A 22,622-nucleotide genomic window follows, 5' to 3' on the forward strand; every position below is an offset into this window, starting at 1 on the left:
TGCCATAATAGAAGTTAAGCCATTGGTGGCACTTTGAAGACAAGTACTGGAATGTCATCTATCAGCTATGTCACCTTGCTGGCAATCCTTACTAGGGTGGCCAGAAGCAAAACACTGCTCTTCCACAACTTTACTAGCTTTACAGAAGAGAGGAATTCTGCAGGTGTGGCATGCTTGCCCTGCAAGATGCACCTGCTAAAATTCCCTCTTCTGCACAATAATTAAAGGTGTAGAAGCCCTGTCCTCTTTTTCACCTGGCCACCCAAAGCCTTGGGCTTGACAGGCAAGCTTTTCCTTTTGGAAAGTTAAGCAGGGTGATGCATGAAGGCTGGATTGCTTCAAACATACCATTTCTTTTAAAAGAAAGCAGCTTCTTTTAAAAGAAACCAGAGCATAGAGTGCTGTCCTCTGAAGATGCTGGCCATAGAGACTGGCGAAACGTTAGGAAGAACAACCTTCAGAACATGGCCAAAGAGCCCGAAAAACTCACAACAACTAGCTGTATATCACTACTGCAAAACTATATACAGTAATGTAATACTATGTATCATGCAAATTATTTTATGCAGTTATTTCCAATATTTTTAGCTCATCTTTCTCCTCGCCACATTAAAAAGACAATATTTAAATGCTAAAAAGAGTAACTATTTGAATATTTAAAAATTATTAAACAAATGTCATATTAAACATGGTAAATAAAATAAATACTGAAAACACATGTTAAAGCAACAAACACAGCAATCAGTTTTTAAAAAAAACACCTTAGACAACCAGTCACTAAGGGAAAGGCTGCCTGCAGACAAAGGTCTTCTTGCAGAAAGATAGCAAAGCTGGGGTCAGTCTGGCTTCATGTGGGAGGGGAGTTCCAGAGTTTGTATGCAGTGACAGAGAAGGCCCTCTCCCATGTTCCCACCAAATGTACTGCCAGCGTATTAAAATTGAGAGAAAGGCCTCCCCAAATGACCTTCACATCTGAGCAGGCTCATAAAGGGAGACATGGCCCTTGATAAAGCTGGGTTCAAGCCATATAGGATTTATAGGTTAGAACCAGTGCTGTGGGCTAAACCGCAGAAGCCTGTGCTGTAGGGTCAGAAGACCAGCAGTCGTAAGTTCGAATCCACGCGACGGAGTGAGCGCCCGTTGCTTGTCCCAGCTCCCGCCAACCTAGCGGTTCGAAAGCATGCAAATACGAGTAGATAAATAGGGACCACCTTGGTGGGAAGGTAAACAGTGTTCCGTGTCTAAATCACACTGGCCATGTGACCACGGAAAGATTGTTTTCAGACAAACGCTGGCTCTATGGCTTGAAGAGCGGGATGAGCGCCGCCCCCTAGAGTCGGACACGACTGGACAAAAATTGTCAAGGGGAACCTTTACCTTTACCTTTACCAGCACAAAGAAACCTGCGTGTTTTGCTCATGGCTAATATACAGTAGACAGATGTTGGTATTGCCTTTCCTGTAACAAAGAAGAAGAATCCGTTTCCATTTTGTCTCCCCCCCAGTGAGCTTTACTGGAGTCATGTACTACCTGCATGACTAGTCTGATCTGTCAAGAGACACTTTCCATCCTACAACTTTGAGGCTGTCCACACTGTGACATTTAGTGCAACCTGGCCAGTGCTTAGGTGTGCACAATATTACATTCATTTTAATTGTTTATTTTCAAGAATTTTAAAGATAAAAATTGAGAATGTATTAAATAATATGGCAAAATAATTTGGATTAAACTAGAAACAACAACAACAAAGATCATTGCTTAGAAAGAAGACAACAGAGATGGTTGGAACAGAGTTATTTTACAATTTATACCTTCAGGTTCAAGATAACAAAAATAACAATGAACAAAAATACTTTTGTATTTTATAAGAGGAGGCATTTCCAAGGGAATGTGCAGCAAACTGTAGAGAATGAGTTCTGCTAAGTAACTTTTTATTTACCGGAAACGACACTGTCAAGCAATCCTTTTCTCAGCAATCAAGAAATCCTGTATATCATGAAAGGATAGCAGGATCTTGGTTTTGAATTCTGTTTCATTGTTAGGGAGAAATATGACAGCCATTGAAAAGAAAACAAAACTGTGGGTGCTGTTGGTAAGAGGAGTTGGATTTTGAGTTAGCTGGCAAAAAAAAGAGAAGCTGTGATTTAGGCATTGTAGCCCAAATATGAAAATGAATTGGGTCAACTTAAGTTAGGGTTTTTTTTCTTATGAGAAAGGGTACAAGAGAGAACAGAGAAATGTCTCGTTTAAGGGGCGATCTCTTGACTGCTCAATATCACACGAACATTCAGTTTATAATTGACAAAATATGAGTCAATTGATAAAAGTTTAATGTTGTGTCACTAGTTGTCCACTCTAGCTGCATGGCTTCTCTTTTATGCTTATTATCTGTTATTATTTGTATTTTAACAATCTGGCTGAACCAGTACTCAAACTCCTCCACTGTACACTTTAAGATGAAAATAAGACACCTCATTTATTCTACATATATCTCATCATCACCACCCCCACCATCAACAACCATCATTGTCTGAGTTGGAGTCTAGAACACGTCTAGAGTCCTAGAATCTAGAAAAATATGTTAGAGATAGCCCATAACTAGAAGAGGAAAATTCTTAATTAACAAAAGTGTCTGAGTGTCACAGAAGGAGTTTCTCTCACCAATGGGAATATGAAGATTAGTGTGCTCTGTTTGATGACTGGTCTTCAGGAATTATGGGCTCCTTTGAAGTCTAATTCCACAATGCCTGAATCACCTCTCTGCAATGTTAACATGCTTTCAGCATTAATTATGGGCTATCTCTGATGTCTGTTTCTGGCCTAAGTGATTTATGTTTCAATGAAATCAATAGGACAAGTAAATAGTTAGGGCCAGTATCCTGCTGGATTTACCACACAGAACAGGAATTGCACAAGGAGGTTTTTTTCCCATTTGCCAGGTGCCCATCTTGTACAACCACTGCATGACTGAGCGCACAGCAGATACTCTGCAAAATGGCACAGTCTTATGCATGCCATGGCTATACAAAATGGAGTCACATTTTAGCAGGACCCATTACAGTAGTTTCAATTACTCCGAGATAAGTCGGTATAGGATGGCAGTAATTTGTCTAGCTGGTTCAGTCTGGATTCAACTCAGTATCTTTAACTGAAACAACATTTGTGTTCTTTTCCTTTAATATTCCTTTAAAAAGCTGCCTTCCAGGTGAGATGGAACTCTTTAAATGTAAAATAGAAATGACTAAAAGTAAAACGCAAGGACAACTATCCATTGCTTATTCTTGCCCATGATATCATCCCCCTGCACCAGATTCTAAGCTATTTGGACAAGGAGCATATATTTTGCTTAGAGTACATCATCCATTAAAGGTAGTTGTGTAAATAACAGAGGTGAATGTGGTGGGCTATTTGAATGACAAACTGGCATACTGAGGGTGTATACCGAATGGACCTATGCAGAAACCAGGCTGTATCAAAGAGTCAGCATGCAACTCCCAACCCATATTAAGTCATTGCCCAAATAATTTTTATCAGCACTGCAAAAGACATTAGGTGTGAGTTAAGGCACAATATGGTGTACAGCAAGACAATCACAGGATGTGCCAAACTCCATTCTGAACATGCCCATTTGTAAAAAAGATCCGGAATCAAATCTTTTTGCCCTTCTGCCAGCACATTCTGGGCTAAATGGCCAAGGGGTTTCTACTAAACTGCTCATTCATTGCACCATCACCATCCAACCAACGTCAAGAATATGAAGAAAACTGCGGCACACTGCATCCTGCATTGCAACAAAAGCTGAGGGTATTATATATTCGATTCAGTTTTTTAATCGTCTTCTTTTTAGAATATGAAGAAGAAATCCCCAACTATATTTGTCAGAGTTTTACATGTTTTCCCCCCTCTGTATACTAGCAAGGGATGGAAGGAATTGCTTTTCTACACCATACGTCTTAAATGGAAACATTCAAGGAAAACATTTGATACACATGCATGGAGTGGGAGAATAGCTGAACCCTCTGATCTTGTTTGGGAAATCTGGTCGGTGGAAAAGGTCTCAGCACCCATCCAGAGCCACTATTCGCATCAAACCTGACTACTGTATTACAAAAATACTTTTTAAAAAAATAAGCTAACAAAAATTAAAGTTAGCAAAGACAATGGAGTCCTTTGCTTGAGTAAGAAATTAAGAGTCAAGATACTAATCATCGCTTTCCTGTGTCACATGTTGCTTGTTATTAACATACGGATTTGTTTGGAGTTGATGTGATGCAATGGATAAGACTGTGAGATTAGGAAAATAAACTTTAGACAAACTACTTTCTCTTTGCCTTAATGTAACATCAGCAATGTGGGTATGATTGATGATACCAGTTTACCCTATAGAGCTATTATAAAGGTTCCAGAGATCATGTATTCAAATTCAATAAACACATGAAACACTCTTATTGCTAAACTGTGATTGTTTTTGCAAGGACATACCTATTTATGCAGCTCAATCCTCAATGCGTTTATTCAGAAACTAAATCCTGCTGAATTCCATGGGACAGTTTCTCAAGCACGTATAAATACAGTTCCACCTTTGGATTTCTTAGAAACCAAACAAACAGCACACTCACAGAAGAGGACTAAGGATCATCCATTCCCATTGAGGCAATGCAGATTTAATAATGGAGATGTCAGAGCAGAGTTTTAATTAGCATTCTTAGATCCTATCCCAAATACTCCAAGTAGACTGGGGGGGGGGAAGAAATGTGATTATTTGGGACAGGATCTAAGAAGGGGTGATTTGTTGGGACATCTAATCTGAGAAGCAGATGCATTTTTAGTGCCTTAGACAAAACCTCTTTGGCCAGAGGTGTGTGTATGTTTTTATATTTTAATCTTTTTATTGTATTTCAAATCATATATTGTTTAATTTATCTTTTAATATTTAAATTACTGTGTTTTTAAATTGTGTGAACTTTAATGTTGTGACTCGCTTTGGATCCCTTGTTGGGAGAAATGTGGCATATAAATAAAACTAATAATAATAATGTGTGTGTCTCAGGGGAAGAGTGAGAGTTTTTGCCAGCTGTGCTGGAAAATCATCAGAAAGACTAATTAATGACTAAATTCCACTCACTATTTCCCTAACATCATAATTTTTGTGTCTGACATATTTTCATGTCAGTCTTTTGATACAATAATAATAATTGTGTGCCATCAAGTCAATTTTGATTTTTCAGGATTTTCTAAGCAGAGAATACTCAGAAGTCGTTTCCTTTTCCCTTCTTCTGGGGGCATCCTGGGACTGTGCAGCTTGCCCAAGGCCACGCAGGCTGGCTCTTCTCCCTGGAGGCCCAGTGTGGAATCGAACTACCAGCCTTTGACTCTGAAGTCAGATTTATACACTCATTCATATATATATATATAACATGCTGAGAAATCCAGACACTTTCTGCAGAACTGGGAAATGACAGCATTTCCCAGAATCCACATAATTACTGGTCAGTGCTGGGAGTTGCAGTCTAAAAAAACCTAATTTTCCAAACTCTGATCTTCTATGACATAAACGATAACTTTACTGTTAGACGATAGGTTGAAGATAGCCAATGAACACGGCACCTTATGGGTACTCTTTATCAAGATCCTTGTTGCTACTGTTCTTCATATAAAGGAAGAGGCGAAATGGCCTGGAGTTTAAGAGGTGGAACTGTGAATCAAGAAGCATCTGGCTCAAGCGGGTCTTCAGCAAGCCACTTCCCTCAGCTTTTGCACACAGACGCCCTAATCCCTGACAAGCAACCCAGCTGGCATGCTTGACAAACACACTATCAAGCTTATGGAGAAATTGCTTGCCAAATATGTTTTGACATCTGAAATGGGTTCTGTAAAACATTAAATGTTATCAAAATGATTGAAGTTAACAATATTAACAGGTCAAAGATTCTACATAAAGAGTTAGGACAACATTTGGCCCTTTTTTGGTCTAAGAGCAAACAAACTTATTTAAGAAATAGATAAGAGAGCTAGGTAGCTTGTTAGTACATGAAGAAAACTGGAGTTAAAACTAAACTGATGGAGAACTGGAAAAAAAGAGGCCATTATCCTATGATATTCCAACCATAGTGGAACAGAGATGTAACCTATAGAATGCGATTTATTGAGAAGTTCTCCTTCCTAAACTCCATTGACATAAAAGGGGCCTATGCAAAAGCAGAACTGGACCTAATTAGATCCACCGGTAGTGTGTTCAGTTCACTGAAGACAGGTGCCACCTTCACCCAACCTTTGCTAAGATTACAAAATGCATTACTGACTTGGGTACCGAAAGCAACAATAGAAGAGGCATCTCTGTATTTCAGGTCTTCTCAACTATTGTCCATATCCTTTAATGATCCTCTTCATGCTCCCTCTTCTGAGGGCTTGGTGTCCCATGGGGTGGGTGGGGGTAAATTATACTCCAACAATATATTACCCCTAGAGTAAAGAATTGTAGGAGCAAGAGAAAGATGTGCATAGATGGTTGTGCCCATGAAAACATTGCTGATACATGTGCCATTTCGCGCAATATACTAGAGAAGGGAAAGCTTTATTTTGGGGGGACTAGAACCCCCAGAATCTTACAGCCAGGATGGTGATAGCTGGCATTTGCCATGCTGGCTGTGGAGTCTGGGAGTTGTAGTTTAAAAAAACAACTACCCTTATCTCTGTAAACCCAGGTTCACCACAGCCAGGCTTTGTACTTTGATGAGAGTACACCCATATGTTAAACATGTTTTCACATAACAACCTCAAACCACTAAATGTGTGCATACTTAGTTGGACTCCCATACTTATGGGAGTCATGTTTTCAGTCCCCCATCTGCTGCAAATTTGGAAGGGGAGGCTTACACCCTTTGTAGATCTTGGATGTGTATCAAAAATGCAATGTGTAAGAGACCTTGATTGTTACAGAGTGTGACCCATGGCAAATCTTGAGATTTCTTCAGGGTGAACTGGATGTATGATCTTATTGCTGCATGAACTTTCCCTATTCCAACCACAGAAACCTGTTTGAATGCTGCATTCCCAATATCTAAGTTGCTTTTGGGGAGGGGCAGAGTGCACTGGCTTGCTATTCCTAACAGAAGCAAAAAGTACCTGCAGCCTGCCTTCATTTTGTTACAACAAAAGACAAAGCATTTATGGGCGCACAGCTGCTGAGTGCTCTATCCTTGTTATCACACTGTTGTTGGCACTTAGGTGGTAAGGATTTCCCATTATCTTCTGTATCACTTTCCCTCTGTTATGCATGTAGGATGCCCAAATGTTAAGTCAACACATCACCCAAATTTTAATTTAGAAAGAAAACTCTTAGGTTTGGTCTAATTTCAAACAGTGATTTTTTAAAATTATTATTATTTCAAGGAAACTAGCCCACCTCAATAAAACCTTATTTGGAGTATTTCTGATACATGTAAAATACACTTTTAAAAATCGATTTGATTATTTTTAACAGCTTCTTGATGGATGTAAAAATAAATTTCATTGTCCTACATCATAATGGGAAAGCTAATTTTGAAATGTAGTAATTTTTTTCAAATACTATAATTTTTGCTTGATTGTCTAGGAAACACCTAGTTGGTTTAATCCTCTTTTTCCATATGAGAGACAATCAAAATATGATTGCTGTTATCTTTTCATATTCAGATCAACTCATCTTTTTTTTTAAGTTTGAAATGTGAGAAATCCATCTTTTCAGATAGGATAAATTTAAAAATGAGCTTCTTATATCACCAGGGTGTATAACCTCTCTTTTCATCTGTAAACTTTTAGATATCATTGTCTGATGCATATATGTGTGTGGAAATAAATGTATGTACGTGCACACACGTACACAAAGAGACATTGTGTCTTGAACATTCTTAACCAAAAGACAAAATTTATGTGCTGCACATACATATTTGGTAAAAATTTGAACTGAATTAAATGAAACTTACTTCTGAGAAGACATTATTAGATTGTATTGTAAACTGAATCTCTGCTTTTTTCATTTTGAAATGTGACAAACTGTGATTATATTTTACCAGTTTGCCAATATTAACCCGCTGGATTAAACCTGCTTTTCCCCTTCCTCCCCAATCTTTCATTCCACCTTTATTTTCCTTCTGTAGCCTGATCTTGTCAGACGCAAGACAGTTAAGCAGAACTTGTTTCTAAAAGCCTAAAGAAACGCTAGCTACCTTTATTTCGTCCATACCTTGCTCCGGTACTATTTCACTAATGAGAAACACTGCTCATAAGATAATAAATCATTTTAAAACGTTATCTATCTATCTCATATGCTATTGCAATTCAAAACAGGGCTCGCACGAAGCTTTTTAAAATACAGAATTAAGTAGAAGGCTACGGACCACCAAGCGGGTCTTTTAAATTACCTGTCAAGATTTATGATAAAAGATTAAAAACGCATGCCTCTCCCTCAGTAGCTTGGGGTTAGGGTGGGGTGGGACTGGATTTCTCCTATAATTTTATCCACCTGTCACCCGTGGTATGCGATCAGCATATCTGACAAAGCTTGGAAAAGTTGTCATTCTGGTCTACCGACAGTAGTCCCCAAAGAAACTTCTCAAAAGTTCTGCCCATTTCGGAGAGGGCACTTTTGTTCCGGCTGTGATTTCAGCATCCCTCGGGGGAAAATAACGCCGTCCAGAGCGCAACCAGGGCAACGAGAGGGAAGAAAGAGTTCTTTTCGTTACCTGCTGGCTTAGAGTGGCCGGGGAGAAGAACGGGTCGCCGGCAGATCTCCCCACATTGGCTTGTCACCGGCAACCTCTGGTGCGGTCCCCAAAGCAAAAATCCAGCATCCGAAGAGGGCAAGGCAGGCAGTCCCCGGCGAGAAGCACCGAGAAAAGGACAGGATCGCAGGCAAGTTTGGCAGGTAGTTGCGCGAAGAGCTACTCCAGAGTGGCTGGTTCGAGCCTTCACAGCCGGGAAGGAGTCAGGAAAGATCCCAAACCCCACCTCTCAGCCCCACCCACTACCTGCTGAGTTTAACCCTTCCAGGCATGCACAAGTGCCTTGGCAGAAGGCCTCTTGCATGAAAGCCACACGAGCGCGAGCGCGCGCGCACGCACACGGACACATTTCCCATTGCAAGGATGGCATACTGTATATATTAGCAGAGTTAGATTCCGCTTTGTCACAAGATCATAAGAGCTGAAGGATACAGTGGCCTCTTTCCATTCCCCCCCCCATCCTTCAAGCCCCCATTCCTTTCCAGCTGATAAATGTCTGGTCCCAAGGGCAGAGTGGGGAAGAGGTTCACACCCAAGTGGTTCTACAAGGCATCATGTACAGGGGCCAGCCCTAGCCTTAGGTGAAGTGAGGCAAGTGCTTTGGGGTGGCAGACCTTGCAAGCCAGCAGAAGCAGCCCCTGGCCATTGCTTTGAGTCCACCCTCACTATCACCATTCCTTTCTATTGGAGGACAAGCTAGAGGATCAAATGGCCTGCCTGGCAACTCCTAAACAGGGGTAGGTACTGCCTGCAGAGGGCATTGTGCCTTAGCCAGCACTGCAGCCATAAAATGCAATAGCCAGGCCAGTTTGCTTCCATATGTGGATCAGGATGAGGATAATATCTCGATCTTGTCTCTTGGCTCAGGCAGCAGAATAACTTGGGCCAGCCCTGTTTATGCGCACTGGAAATCAAGCTAAACCTGTCTTCCTTGATTTGTTGCATATTTTCATCTTTAAAGAGTTTTTTAAAAGGGAGTGAGAAAGACACGGATTAAGACATATTTCTACATTTCCCCCCCTTCCTAACTTCAGATATTCAAGGGCTGACTGCTTGTACACTGGTGTCCTAAATGTTCTTAATACAGTAGTTTGTTGTTGTTTGGGATATCATTCAGTGATAGCAAACTAGGTGGGAAGCTCAGGTTTCATCCTTTGTTCACATTTGGTAGCTTTGGACAACGAATCATTTCCTTTTTAATCTACCTTAAAGGGCTCTGGTGAGACTGAAGCACATTTCTCAAGTACTGAAGCAAACTTGTAGAAATCAAATTTGATTTGACACTAAAGACTGAGAGAGAAGGATGTATATCACTGGGAGGAGTGGAGGGACATGAAGGCCTTACGTGCACTTTGCCAGAATCCCTAAGGATTCAAGTCACCAATATATATATATGCAGCACGTTTGCATGGCAAATATACCTCAGATGATTCAAACATGTACGCCACGCCAAATACACATCAGCAGAGGAGGCTTAACACCCACAAGCTGGCTAGCCCATCCAATAAAACAACCAAGCATATCTTGCATGTGAGTAGATCTCATCCACTGAATCACCACCTAGTCCATCTAACCATCTCTTCATCTGTTTTGTTGTTTCATTTTGCTATGAAGAATTACACCCAAATAAGAATAATTGTGTAACTCAAAAGCTTTCATCTCTCTCCTTCTAAATTTTTTGTAAAAATAATTCATCCTTCAATATGATTTGATTAAATAACATTTATTCCAATTTAATATGGAAGTTTAGTGGTACATAAAAATAGTTGTGGCCATTTAGAGGAGGTTGAGAAATAAAATGTAAAATATTGTCTAGAATGAATTATGACATGCTTTTGATCTTGTTGTTCACTGGAATTAGAAGCACACCCAGTATGTTAATCAGTTAACTTTATCATCTCCAGAAAATGAAGAGGCACTCAAGATCATTTATTGGCTTGTTAGTTAGTTTTTGTTTGTTTGTTTATCATATTGCAAATATTTGCTGGCTATTGAAACGCATTAAAGAATTTCAGAAGATCAGTCTATGCTCGATAGACTATGCTACACTACAGCAAAGCCTCTGACTGTGTGGATCATGAGAAACCATGGGTTGTTTTGAAAGAGATGGGTGTGCCTCAATCCTTGATTGTCCAGATAAGTAATCTGTATTGTGGACAAGAAGCTACTGTTAGGACAGAATATGGAGAGACAGAATGGTTTCCTATAGACAAAGGTGTCAGATAAGAGTGCATTTTATTCCCCTCTGTTAAATTTGTATGCAGAACATATACAGTCTAGATTCAGATGAAGTAGGAATGAAAATTAGTGGAAGAAACATCAATAATTTAAGATATGCAGAGCTTACTGGCAGAAAGGAGCAATGATTCAAAATAAGTGTTAGGTAAAGTGAAAAAAGTGCCAAAGCAGGAATGCAGCTGAACATGAAGAAGACCAGAATCAGGAACTACTGTACAGAATTTTAGTTATGACAAGAAAGAAATTGAAATTATTAAAGAATTTGTATACCTTGGTATAATTATCAATCCAAATGGAGATTGCAGCTAAGAAAACAGAAGATTGAGACTCAGAAGGGCAGCAATGAAGGAATTTACAAAAGATCATCAAATGTAAGGATGTGTTGTCGCTGGAGACAAATATCAAGATCATCTGTTCTCTTGTATTTCCAGTCACTACACAGTTAAGAAAGCTGACAGGGAAATAATTGAGTCGTTTAAAATAAGATCCTGGAGGAGAACTTTGCAGATACCTTGGACTACCAGAAAGACAAACAAGTGGGTCCCGGAGCAAATCAAGCCTGAACTATCTCTGAAGCCAAAAATGTTGAAAGTGAGACTGTCCTATTTTGGGCACATAATGAGAAGGCAGAGTTCTCTGGAAAAAGGCAATAATGCTGGGAAAGGTGGACGACAGCAGGAAAAGAGGAAGGCCAAATATGAGATGGATTAACTCTCTAAAGGAAGCCACAGCCATTAATTTACAAGACCTGAGCAGGGCTGTTGAGAACAGGACAGTCTGAAGATCACTCATTCACGTAAGCTGGAGGCAACTTAACGGCATATAACAACAGTCCAATTCTGGTTTGAATATAAAAGAATCAAAAAGGAGACCAGAGACCTTGAAGTTGTCCATCAATAGTTAGCACTTGGACAAGAAAATTGACCAGCAAGCACACATGCTATATGGTAACAATTAAACCTATTGTATTTTTATTTTAATTATGGAAACTGTTTCTAAATGTGCAACATTAAAAATAAATTCTCATACGCAGGTTTATATATATCTACAATATTTTGTCTCATTTTGGCAATGTTTTTGGATGCATAAGTAGCTACCCTAATGATATTTATAAACATATTAATGTATGTCATCTCCATGATGGAGACATTGCATTTTTCTGTTACTAATTTAGATTACATTCTTCTTGGGGTCCAGATCTGGCATTTGCTGATGTTATTCAGTAAAAAACTATGTTGTGGTTATACGCCATCAAGTTGCATTCAATTTGTGGCAGTCTTGAGCTATTTACCATTTTCACCCCCAAGGAAGTTTCCATGTCTACGTGAGGATTTCAACTCAGGTCTCCTGAGTCCTAGTCCATCACTCTAACCACTATTGCACATTGACTCTTATAAAGTACTACCTACTTCCCGGAAATCAAGCGAATTATATAATTTACAACAGTAACAGTAACAATGATCATAATTTTTTTTTCTCTATTGAAGACATTGCAAGCTGAAAGCAGTAATTATGAAAATGGAAGGTTGATAGGAAATTAGAAGGAAAAAAATTATTACATTAATTCAGGCAGTTCCTGTGGAACAAATAGGTGAGGTGGCTGGATTAAAAGGATTAAAGACCCCTAAGCATTCCTTGATGACCAAAGAGAAAACCCTGAAGCAAAATAAGCAGATATTTTAAAAGCCAAACACTAAGTGACCCTTTGCTGAAGGTCACATAAAGGTCATACAGGAGGTCATAGCTAATGAAGAAAGAGCATTTCTGACCACCCTCCCACTCTAGTTCCGTAGAGCAAGAAACTAAGAGCAAGTTGGAAATATAAGCTTTTTGGGTTGCATTTTCTTCAGTGTAGACAATTTTTAAAAGATGGCATTACATGACTGGGTGAAAATTAGCCCAGTAAATGTGAAAGTTCTCTTCAAACCAGAAGACAATGAAGAAATCTAAACAGGAAGAACAATTTTATTCATTTTTTTCTGTGTCGTCTCAGTTTTGTCCTGCGATCTTTGTACAATCTGTTAGGCAGACATCCTGGTTGTGATCTGATAGATTTTCTCTGCTTGCCTGCTTTCCTTGCTGCATATTTATGCTTTTGTTCCTCAGTTTGTAACTGTGCTTAGACCAGAAGTGAGGACATCTAGCTGTTTTGAAATGACATGTTAATGTAGATCAGTGTAATCAGAACAAAAGTTTTAAAACGCACACATACAAAAGGAAGCCAAAGCAAAATATAATTCATCTTTCTCAACCTAGCCTTCCTAGCTATGTTGGCGAAGGTCCCACAACCCCTGATTGGGAATGCTGGAAGTTTTAGTCTGCCACATCTAGAGAGCATCAGATTGAGGAGGCCATACAGGCACTTACTTGAAAGCAAGCCCTATAGATCTCAGTAGAACATTCTCTTCAGCAAACGTGTATAGAACATGGTTTCCCATTTCAGACCCCATCTGAAATCTTAAATTATGTCAAATTACATATTTAAATTAAACAACAGATGTTTTTCAAGAGTAGATATGGGGGAAAAATTAATTACCGCCTGTGAAGCTCTGGTGATTCAGTTGCTGCCCCACCTGTTCTTGTGACCTTTGCTTGTGAGGACCTTCACCTTGCCAAGATTGTCAAGTATACACTCTGGTCAGGAACATATATAGATCTCAGGGCCTTGATGTAGCATGAAATGCATTGCTTCTGAGGGTAATGGCACCTAGCAAAATTCTTTTTCCAAATTACATGATAACTGGTGACATCCTTAATTTTTTTTTTCATTACTACTGAAGACAAAATGGTTTGGGGAGAATTTTGAATAGCTTCCCCCCCCCAAAAAAAAACTTTAGGTCATTTTCTTACTTTAGCAGAATCGTTCATTAAAACTAAGGTTACTAGAGATGGGCACAAACCCCAGTTCAGAGATTCGTACCAATTTGTTCCCTTCCCCTGCCTCTCCAGTTGGATCCCCCCACTCACCAGCCAGCAGGAGCTCCTCTCCTCCTCCTCTTTGGCTGTCCGATCAGTCCCCGTCAGGAGCATGGGTTTCCCTTGGCTGTTCACCACTCAGACAGGGAGGCAGGGCAGGCAAACCTATGCTCATGCCGAAGACCAGTTGAACAGCTAAAGAGAAAGAGGAGACGAGTGTGCTCCGACTGGTGAGCAGGTCATTGATTAGGGAGGCGAGAGAAGGGAATGCACAGCACCTATGGGATTGTGCATAGGAACTAGCATGAACCTGGAACTGAGGCTCATCCCCATCTCCAAAGGTTATACTAAATCATAGGTCAGAATCTTCAGACTATACAAGGAATGCAGTGAATGCAAAGGGGAAGATGAAGTTAATACATAAAGTAGAGTACCAATTGGAGAGGATAGATCTTCAGTTACAAAGATTTATTTATTTATTTTATTTATTTATTTATTTATTGGACTTATATACCGCCCCATAGCGCTACAAGCACTCTCCGGGCGGTTTACAATTTTAATTATAAAGGCTACACATTGCCCCCCCAGCAAGCTGGGTACTCATTTTACCGACCTCGGAAGGATGGAAGGCTGAGTCAACCTTGAGCCGGCTACCTGGGATTTGAACCCCAGGTCGTGAGCACAGTTTTAGCTGCAGTACAGCGTTTTAACCACTGCGCCACGAGGCTCTTTGTAAAGTGATTGTCATATATCAATGGGGGGGGGGGAGAAGCCTCCAAGTTATTATTAACATTATTAAGAGATGGGTGCCACAGTGCAAAACAAATTGTGTGGAGCAGTGTTTTTATATTGTTGTTACTTTGTAGACTGATCTTCTCCCCGACACCCCCCCCAAAAGACACTAAAATGTTGATAATGAGTGACTTTACTTTTTAAAAACCCTTGATAATATTTATGTTAATAAGTTACTTTTGGGGAGATGTAACAAATTGCATAATATATTTCTTTCACAAAGTAACTTTTCAAGTTCTGATAGATTTGTGGTTAATGGTGAAAAATGGAAGACAGATCATGAGCTTCATATCAGAGCACATCTATCTGCATGTAAAACATAAAGTGGATATAGGTTTAAATGGCAACGCAAAAATGCTTTCTGCATGGACATCTCCCTCTACAAAGCCTAGGCCTGAAGAAAGCTCTCCTACAATGGGAAGAGAAACACAGTTCCCAGCCCTCAACACACAAAAACCTTGCTGCTGTCATACAGCAGCACTCATGGGATAGAGTGCGACAGAAGAGGAAGAAGTGGAGGATGCTGTTGCTGCTGCCGCCACTGCCACCACCATCATCACCACCACCACCACCACCAAAATCTATCTTCCTTCCTTCCTTCCTTCCTTCCTTCCTTCCTTCCTTCCTTCCTTCCTTCCTTCCTACCTACCTACCTACCTACCTACCTACCTACCTACCTACCTACCTACCTATCACCATTTCCTCCACTTACTGCTGCTCAGCCACTATTTCAATAATGCCTGGATCCTATATGCTCAAAGCCATGTGTTATTAAAATATCACCTTTCGATATTTCAGCCGCCTTTGATACCGTCAACCATGGTATTCTCCTGAGGAGGCTCTCCGAGTTGGGAATCGGTGGCCTGGCTCTTGCCTGGCTCTGTTCCTTCTTGGAGGACCATCCCCAGAGAGTGCAGATCAGAGAGAGTTTCTTGGCCCTGTGGAGCCTCAATTGTGGGGTTCCGCAGGGCTCGATTATCTCTCCAATGCTGTTTAACATCTATATGAGGCCGCTGGGAGAGGTCATCAGGGGATGTGGGGCTTGTGTCATCAGTACGCTGATGATACTCAGCTTTACATCTCCTTTTTTCCAACAGTGGATGCTGTTTCATCCCTTGAGCACTGCCTGGGGGCTGTTCAGCAATAGATGCAGGTGAATGGACTGAAGCTGTATCCGGGCAAGACAGAGGTCCTTTGGGTGGGTGCCCCAGTGGTCTGGGAAACTCCCTTTCCTTTGGGGGTGTGTGACTTTTACCACCAAGAGTGAGGTTCGCAGCTTGGGTGTACATCTGGAACCGGCGCTCACCATAGAGACCCAGGTGTCGTCAGTGGTCCGTTCCACACATTTCCACCTTCAGTGGATTGCCCAGCTGCATCCCTGTCTTGATGTAGGGGCACTCACCACTTTGGTCCATGCACTTGTAGTTTCAATTACTGTACTACTGTAATGCGCTTTACGTGGGGCTGCCTTTGAGACTGACACGGAAACTTCAGATGGTACAAAATGCAGCAGACTTCTTACAGGGGTGAAAAGGTACCAACATATTTGCCCAACGCTGGCCGCCTTACATTGGCTGCCCATTTGTTTCCGCATTGATTTCAAAGTTCTTACGATTACATATAAAACCCTAAACAGTTCAGGACCTTGATATCTGGCAGAGCGCCTCCTCCCACCCTGTTCTGCCAGAGTCACTCGTTCCAGCCAGGCCAGGCAGCTGAGCGGCCCAACTCCAAGGGAGGTCTGGAAGGAAAGAATGAGGAACCGGGCCTTCTCGGCAGTGGCCCCTCACCTCTGGAACAACTTGCCTGTGGAGATCCGCCTGGCTCCCTCTCTGGGTGTTTCCAGGAATAAATTTTAAACCTGGCTATTTGGATGGGCTTTCCCTCCTGCTGTATCTGAAATTCACACCTTACCATCTTGGACTTATAATGCATTTTTATTGGCTTAACTGTTTTTACATTTGTAATGCCACCCAGAGTAGACCTTTGGTCTAGATGGGCGAGGTAGAAATCCAGATAAATAAATAAATAAATAAATAAATAAATGAATGAATGAATGAATGAATGAATGAATGAATGAATGAATAAATAAATAAATAAATAAATAAATAAATAAATAAATAAATAAATAAATAAATACCCAGCTGAGTAACCTACGATATGCTTCTTAAAAACGAATACAACTGTTTAAAACAGCTGGCAATGAAGTATCCAAGGTATGGAAGTGGTGACTGAAACAAAGAAGTATCCTGTGGAAGCAGTGGCTGTTTTAGATCCTGTTGACTTATGTGATGCCTGGTCGCTTCATTTCCTAAGGTGACCCTCAGGTTGGCCCTGAAGAAGGCTACACAAATAACTCAGTGTTGATTTCTCACATATACACACTTTTGGTTTTTGCGTTATGGATATGAAGAAACTTGACTATTCTTTAAAAAGAAACAACCAAATCAATAATTCTTTTCATCTGCTGTAGCCAAATTCAATAGACAAGAACTGCTCGGTGCCACCTGCCTGCTGCGTAGGTGTTAAAGATGAGGAGCATCTCAACAAAAAATATGGCAACATAGAGAATACTAAGGGATTAAAAAACAAACTGTTAAGAAGTAAAAACATAAATCCTTTGGCCTGGATGGGCTATCTATTAGGTTTGGAGTCCCTCACGTTCAGATTTTTTAAATCTCAAGTTCTGGAAAGTTTATGTAAACTTAAGAAATGTGTGCATTAAAAACATCTGATGGAATTGTTTAAAATTGTTGTCAAATTTCAACTGAAACAAAATGCTCACCTATTCTGTACCTTCAATAACTTTTTAGCAGGCACATGCTTTCCAAACTGCATTAAATTATGCACTCAAATAGGCAATAAATACAAAAAGAAAGAAAAAACAGTCATTTTTGGGAATGTGGATAGTCCATCTTTTCCTCCTCTATCATGAATTCTAAAACAATTTTGAATAATGAAAATTAGTGACATTCTCTTTGTATACAGTGTATATTTACTGTGCATCAATTATTCTATACCAGTAACATTGGAGGGAAGGTCAAAAGGCCATAGAGGCTACCAGCCAACCTTGCCTGTTTCTATTTCTCCAGGCATATACCCCCTCTCCATGTCCATGCCTATCTAAAAAGACTACAGTACAGTCTTTACATGGAAACTACCAAATCTCAAAATGCTGAATTCCGCACTTAATCCCACATTCTTTACTCTCAGAAAATGCCAAATAGTAGCTGAAGACATGCAGTCTTGGCCAGGTGTGTCCCGTGTGAAACTGTTCTTAGTTGTGTTAGCAAGAGTGCCACCTACTGACCTCTCAAAACCATTTTCTAAAAAATATATATGCAGGGGGATCTTTGTTCAAGTCAGCTTTGGTTTGTGTGCTCTCCATGCTGAAAACGTGTGGACTGGATATGTGGGATGCACCCCGACATGCAACAAGGATGCTTTTGATTTGAAACACTTATCTAAAAGTACACACACACCCTGAAATGAGCCATAGGGAACATCACACATACCAAAAACCTATAGACAGCAGGTGCACACCCCAAAGTGCTCAAAGAGTACAACCAGTTTTTCCCTTTCCTGAATAACTTGGGCGGTCACCCCAAGAATTATATACAGACTTCCCACTGCACTTAGGGCACCCGAAGGGCCCAATTTTCAGTATATGATATAACAACAAATGTTGTTCCAAATAGTTCGGCTTTGTCTTCAGTGGCTGGAACTACACTCTCAGAAAGAACCGATCAAATCCATACAGACCCGTTTCATAGCCCTTGATGCCAAGACATCTAGCAGTTCAAAATGGCACCCCATCCAATTATTTTCTTCTCTAGTATATTTAATTTTTTTAATGGATACACTTCTGTTTCAGAAAGGACAGGACTGTCCCTTTCTCCCTGCCACTTATGTGCCCATCCGCTTCCCCATTCCCCTGTTCATCACACCTTCTTGTTCTTCCCTAAGCCATCCTATATTTCCATCCCTGCCATTGTGTTTTTGATTTTTCCCCCTCCTTTGTATTCATATTCAGAGCACTGGTTCCGTTTTTGAACTTCCTTTTAAAATACAGAAACCTTTGGGACCATAGAAGAAGTGAGGGCAGGAGCAGGGCATGATGTTTCCATCTTGTAATATCATGCCCAAAATCATTAGTATTTGAATTTCAGAAAACAAATTAGCAGCTATTGGCAATTGTGTTAACGGGGTAACCAAATATTTTGGAGTGGCCATGGTTGCTGAAAGCAGTGTGGGGAAGACAATGACCTGATCTTGTTTCCATATTCTTGCCTTAATCGACACGTTGCAATATTTGTAGCTTCTGTACTTTTGAAGTTGCTTGTTGATGGAACTCCAGCTTCCGTATGTTTTTCTTGATTGCTTATTTAGAAATATAATAACTGGCTTATTAAAATCAAGTTTTCTCCATGATCACTTGTTTGTCGCAGTTTCATTTTCTAAAAATGGAGGTGGCCAAAATATGGGAAGAGACGTGAGTAATCCATAAGATTAACCAACTGCTGAAAAATTATATTTTCAGCCTGAAGTTGATGTAATAAAAGCCTCAGGTTCAACTGTTGCTTATCAATGTTATCATCTGGTAGATGACTAGGATGCTGTCTGTGAAATAGTTTCTCAAGCCATGCATCCCTGCATTGTGGTTGGTTGGTTGTCACTTGCAAGTTGCAATACTATTAATCCTTTATAGTTTCTACTATCACCTTGTAAAGCAGGAGCATGTTCCCATGGTTTTTGCTTTTAAAAAAATACATTTTTTGTAATAAAAAATATTGGGTTGGGAATGAGCAGCCCCAGAACCTCTGTAAATTTGTTGTAAACCATGGGATCTTCCCCTGAAATATAAAACCAGCTTTACCACTAAGAAGAGAAAGGCAGCATTGGGCAGCAGATGCTAGGGGGCAGAGAGGGGCAGTGGTGTGTCAGTATGTATGTATCACATGTCTCCACTGAAATCCATTAGTAAGGCTAGTGCACTCAGCTATGATGAAGGATGCTTTCCTGTTTCAGAGAGATATGGTCTGGGCAGCTCTGCAGGTAGAATGGGAAAAGGGCTCCCATCTTGTCATTCATTGAAAGGGCTGATCTTATTGAGATTAACTTATTCTCCATCCCGTAACCTCAGCAGAAATCTAACTGGTTGAAAGTGCAGCAAGAACAGTCTGTCTCATTCTCAGATCTCTTCAGCTAGGTTTCTATACTTCTGCCAAACTTAGAAAGGGTTTTTTTTTTAATGGAAGTATAATTCCCAGGCAGGACGATGACTAGGAGAATGCTGAAGTTGTAGGTTTGGTTTTTCCCCCCCGAAAGATTCCCTTAAATTGTTTCAAGTACAGCTGTGCTCTCAATCAAACAAAACAGAATAACCAGATTTTCCACCAACACTAGAGCTGTAAGGTTGAGCAGGGATTACCTTTCACCCCCCAGCTCCAAAACTGGACAGAAGTCTGGGAGGTTGTTTCCCAGTGTGTGTGACCAGCAGCACCCAAGCTGGCACAGACTCAGCGAACTTTGTGGGAAACGTATTATTGTGTTGCTTCTTGCAAATGTGATTTATGCGTCAGTCTGAAGCAGCCTAATTTTTACACGTATAGTGCAGAGCTGAGAAAGATTACTTTATTTTGGATTACTAGTTCCATTGACTAAGCTAACCCCGGGGGGTGTTTTCTGGTCCAAACAAATAACATTTCCAAGTACTGGTCTAGAAAAAAAAGTCAAAAGCAAGAGGAAGTGACTGAAGAGAGAGAGCTGGTGGCTATGTGCATTTGGGATTTGCCCAGGCCCTGGGCCCATCTACCCGCATTTCCCTTATGCCTATTTTCCAATAAAGAGGTTCCCCCCCCCTATTGTTTCTGGATATTGCACATGGCCCACATGCCTCCTTTTTATTTTATTTATTTATTTCAAATATTTTCAACCCACCTTTCTCCTTAAAAAGGACCCACGCCAGATAACAAGAGTTAAAATACTGTACAGCATTCAAGATTAGTAACAATGAGTATACAATACTAAAAGGGTCAATAAATACAATGCCATATAATACAAATCTGATAGAACATGCTTTATAACACAGCATGGGCAGTACACAGTATGGCATGGGTTTGGAGGAAGGCATAGTCTTACTTCTTAATCATGGTGCAATGAACAATGCCCAGCAGAAGATCACACCTCTCTCTTCAGTAACTGAGCTTGCATGTAACAACATGAGAAATGAGCTACCATGGGTTAATGTATCCTGCCCAGTCACTCTGCTTTGTCTCTACTGATCAAAGAAACTCCTTGGACAAAGACACATGCATCGATGGTATCGTTAGTGTTACATCCAAATTGTGATTCCCCACTTGTTGCTTTTCTAACAAGACAGAATCATAAAACATAGTCTGCCCTCTGCTTAGAATTCTGGCTTGTTAGGAGAGCAACACTATATGAGGATCCAGCTTCAGCAGAGCTAGCCCTACCATTAGGCAGAGTGAGATAACCACTTCAAGGTAACAGCAGCAGCTTCAGCCATTCCTGAGTTGTCTCTTTCTACTCTTGGCTGTTCCCTTCTTTTAAGCAGAAATCACCTGTTGTCCTCAGGGATGGTGAAGAAGGACAGTGTTCCATTACCGGTGTTGAAGAACTAAGCACAGATATCGAACAGTCCAATCTAATTTCCTACATGAAGTGGACAGGTAAAATGCAAACTTGTCCTTTGCTTCAAACAGCAAAATGTCTTGGTCAAGTCATGCAGTTGAGGCATAACACTAAACAAAGCACTGACAAGGGTTTCCTAGATTATTTACTAGATCTCACTGCTGGAAAGATGCAGGTACCCTTGTTTATTCCAACAATACAGAAGTATTCTGAATTATCATGGAAATTATTCAGTGTTTGAAATTGCTACAGATAGGGAAGAGGAGATCCATTGGAAACTTAGGTCAGAAAGCTGGAAGGAGAGCTTAGAAAAGTTTAATTTAGGAGACTACAGCTCCCAAAATCCTCAAGGCAGCATTGTGTATTGATTGAGGATTCTGGAACTTGTAGTCCCCCAAAGGAATTTTTCCTAAGCTCTAAGAAGGAAGGAAGGAAGGAAGGAAGGAAGGAAGGAAGGAAGGAAGGAAGGAAGGAAGGAAGGAAGGAAGGAAGGAAGGAAGGAAGGAAGGAAGGAAGGAGAGAGAGAGAGATGCTTCTTGTTATCTTATGAATCCGTGGATTCCCTCCAAGCAAACAGTGCTTTCCACCTCAGGTTGCATCTGCAAAAAGGCTTTTTTTCCAAGACCATGGTTCCCTGGGGACAGGCAGGGGCTTGCCCCCCAGCTCGGGATCATCTTCAGGAAGAGAGCCGGCATCACATCTTTGCTCACTGGCCCAGCTAGTGCTGAGACCACACAGGTGGAGTAAATAAAGTTAATGCCGTAGAATTACCGTCGGGGCATTTCCTTGCTGAGGAGCGTCTGAAGCACGGTGCTGTGCTTTGAAATTATGGCTAATTATAGAGGCCATTTGCATAAATTACAAGGAGAGAGGCAGTTGTGCCGCCAATCCTTTCCCTGCACTTAGCAAGAGAGTTCCGCTCGTTGGATGGCGACAAACCAGAAATGAGGGTCGGCGGCATGGAAAAGATACCTTGATGAGGAGGGTAAAAACAGCAAGAGGGTGGAAAGAGGCAGGGGGGTATTAGAGAAGGAAGTTCTGGGGTGTGCAATGGAGGCTAAATGAAATTTGGAAGGAAGCCGAATTTGGGTTGGCCGAATTAGTAGGGGAAGCCCCACTTTGCAAACTGGAATTTCAAAAGCTGTTTTCATAAACTGAAATTTGCATCCTTAGAGAATGATCAACTTTTCAGGGAGCAGGACAGATACTAGTAAAACTACATGTGTGCATGTATTTTTGCCCATCTTAATAGCAGCAGAC

At 40.7% G+C, this 22,622-nt stretch overlaps 1 protein-coding gene across 2 annotated transcripts in view; it reads right to left on the minus strand.

Moving 5' to 3' along the window:
* Nucleotides 1–22,622, minus strand: part of SP6 (Sp6 transcription factor) — a 69,461-nt gene that overhangs the window by 22,185 nt on the left and 24,654 nt on the right. The window contains exon 1 of one of the 2 annotated variants that reach the window (XM_020785463.3): nucleotides 8,724–9,133. The exons of the other annotated variant lie outside the window; for it this stretch is intronic. The gene's annotated coding sequence lies outside the window, so the exon portion shown is untranslated. Of the gene's footprint in view, nucleotides 1–8,723; nucleotides 9,134–22,622 lie in introns of those variants that run through there. 2 annotated transcript variants of the gene reach the window in all.

Source organism: Pogona vitticeps, chromosome 6, assembly GCF_051106095.1.
Source record: "Pogona vitticeps strain Pit_001003342236 chromosome 6, PviZW2.1, whole genome shotgun sequence".
Lineage (NCBI taxonomy): Eukaryota > Metazoa > Chordata > Lepidosauria > Squamata > Agamidae > Pogona > Pogona vitticeps.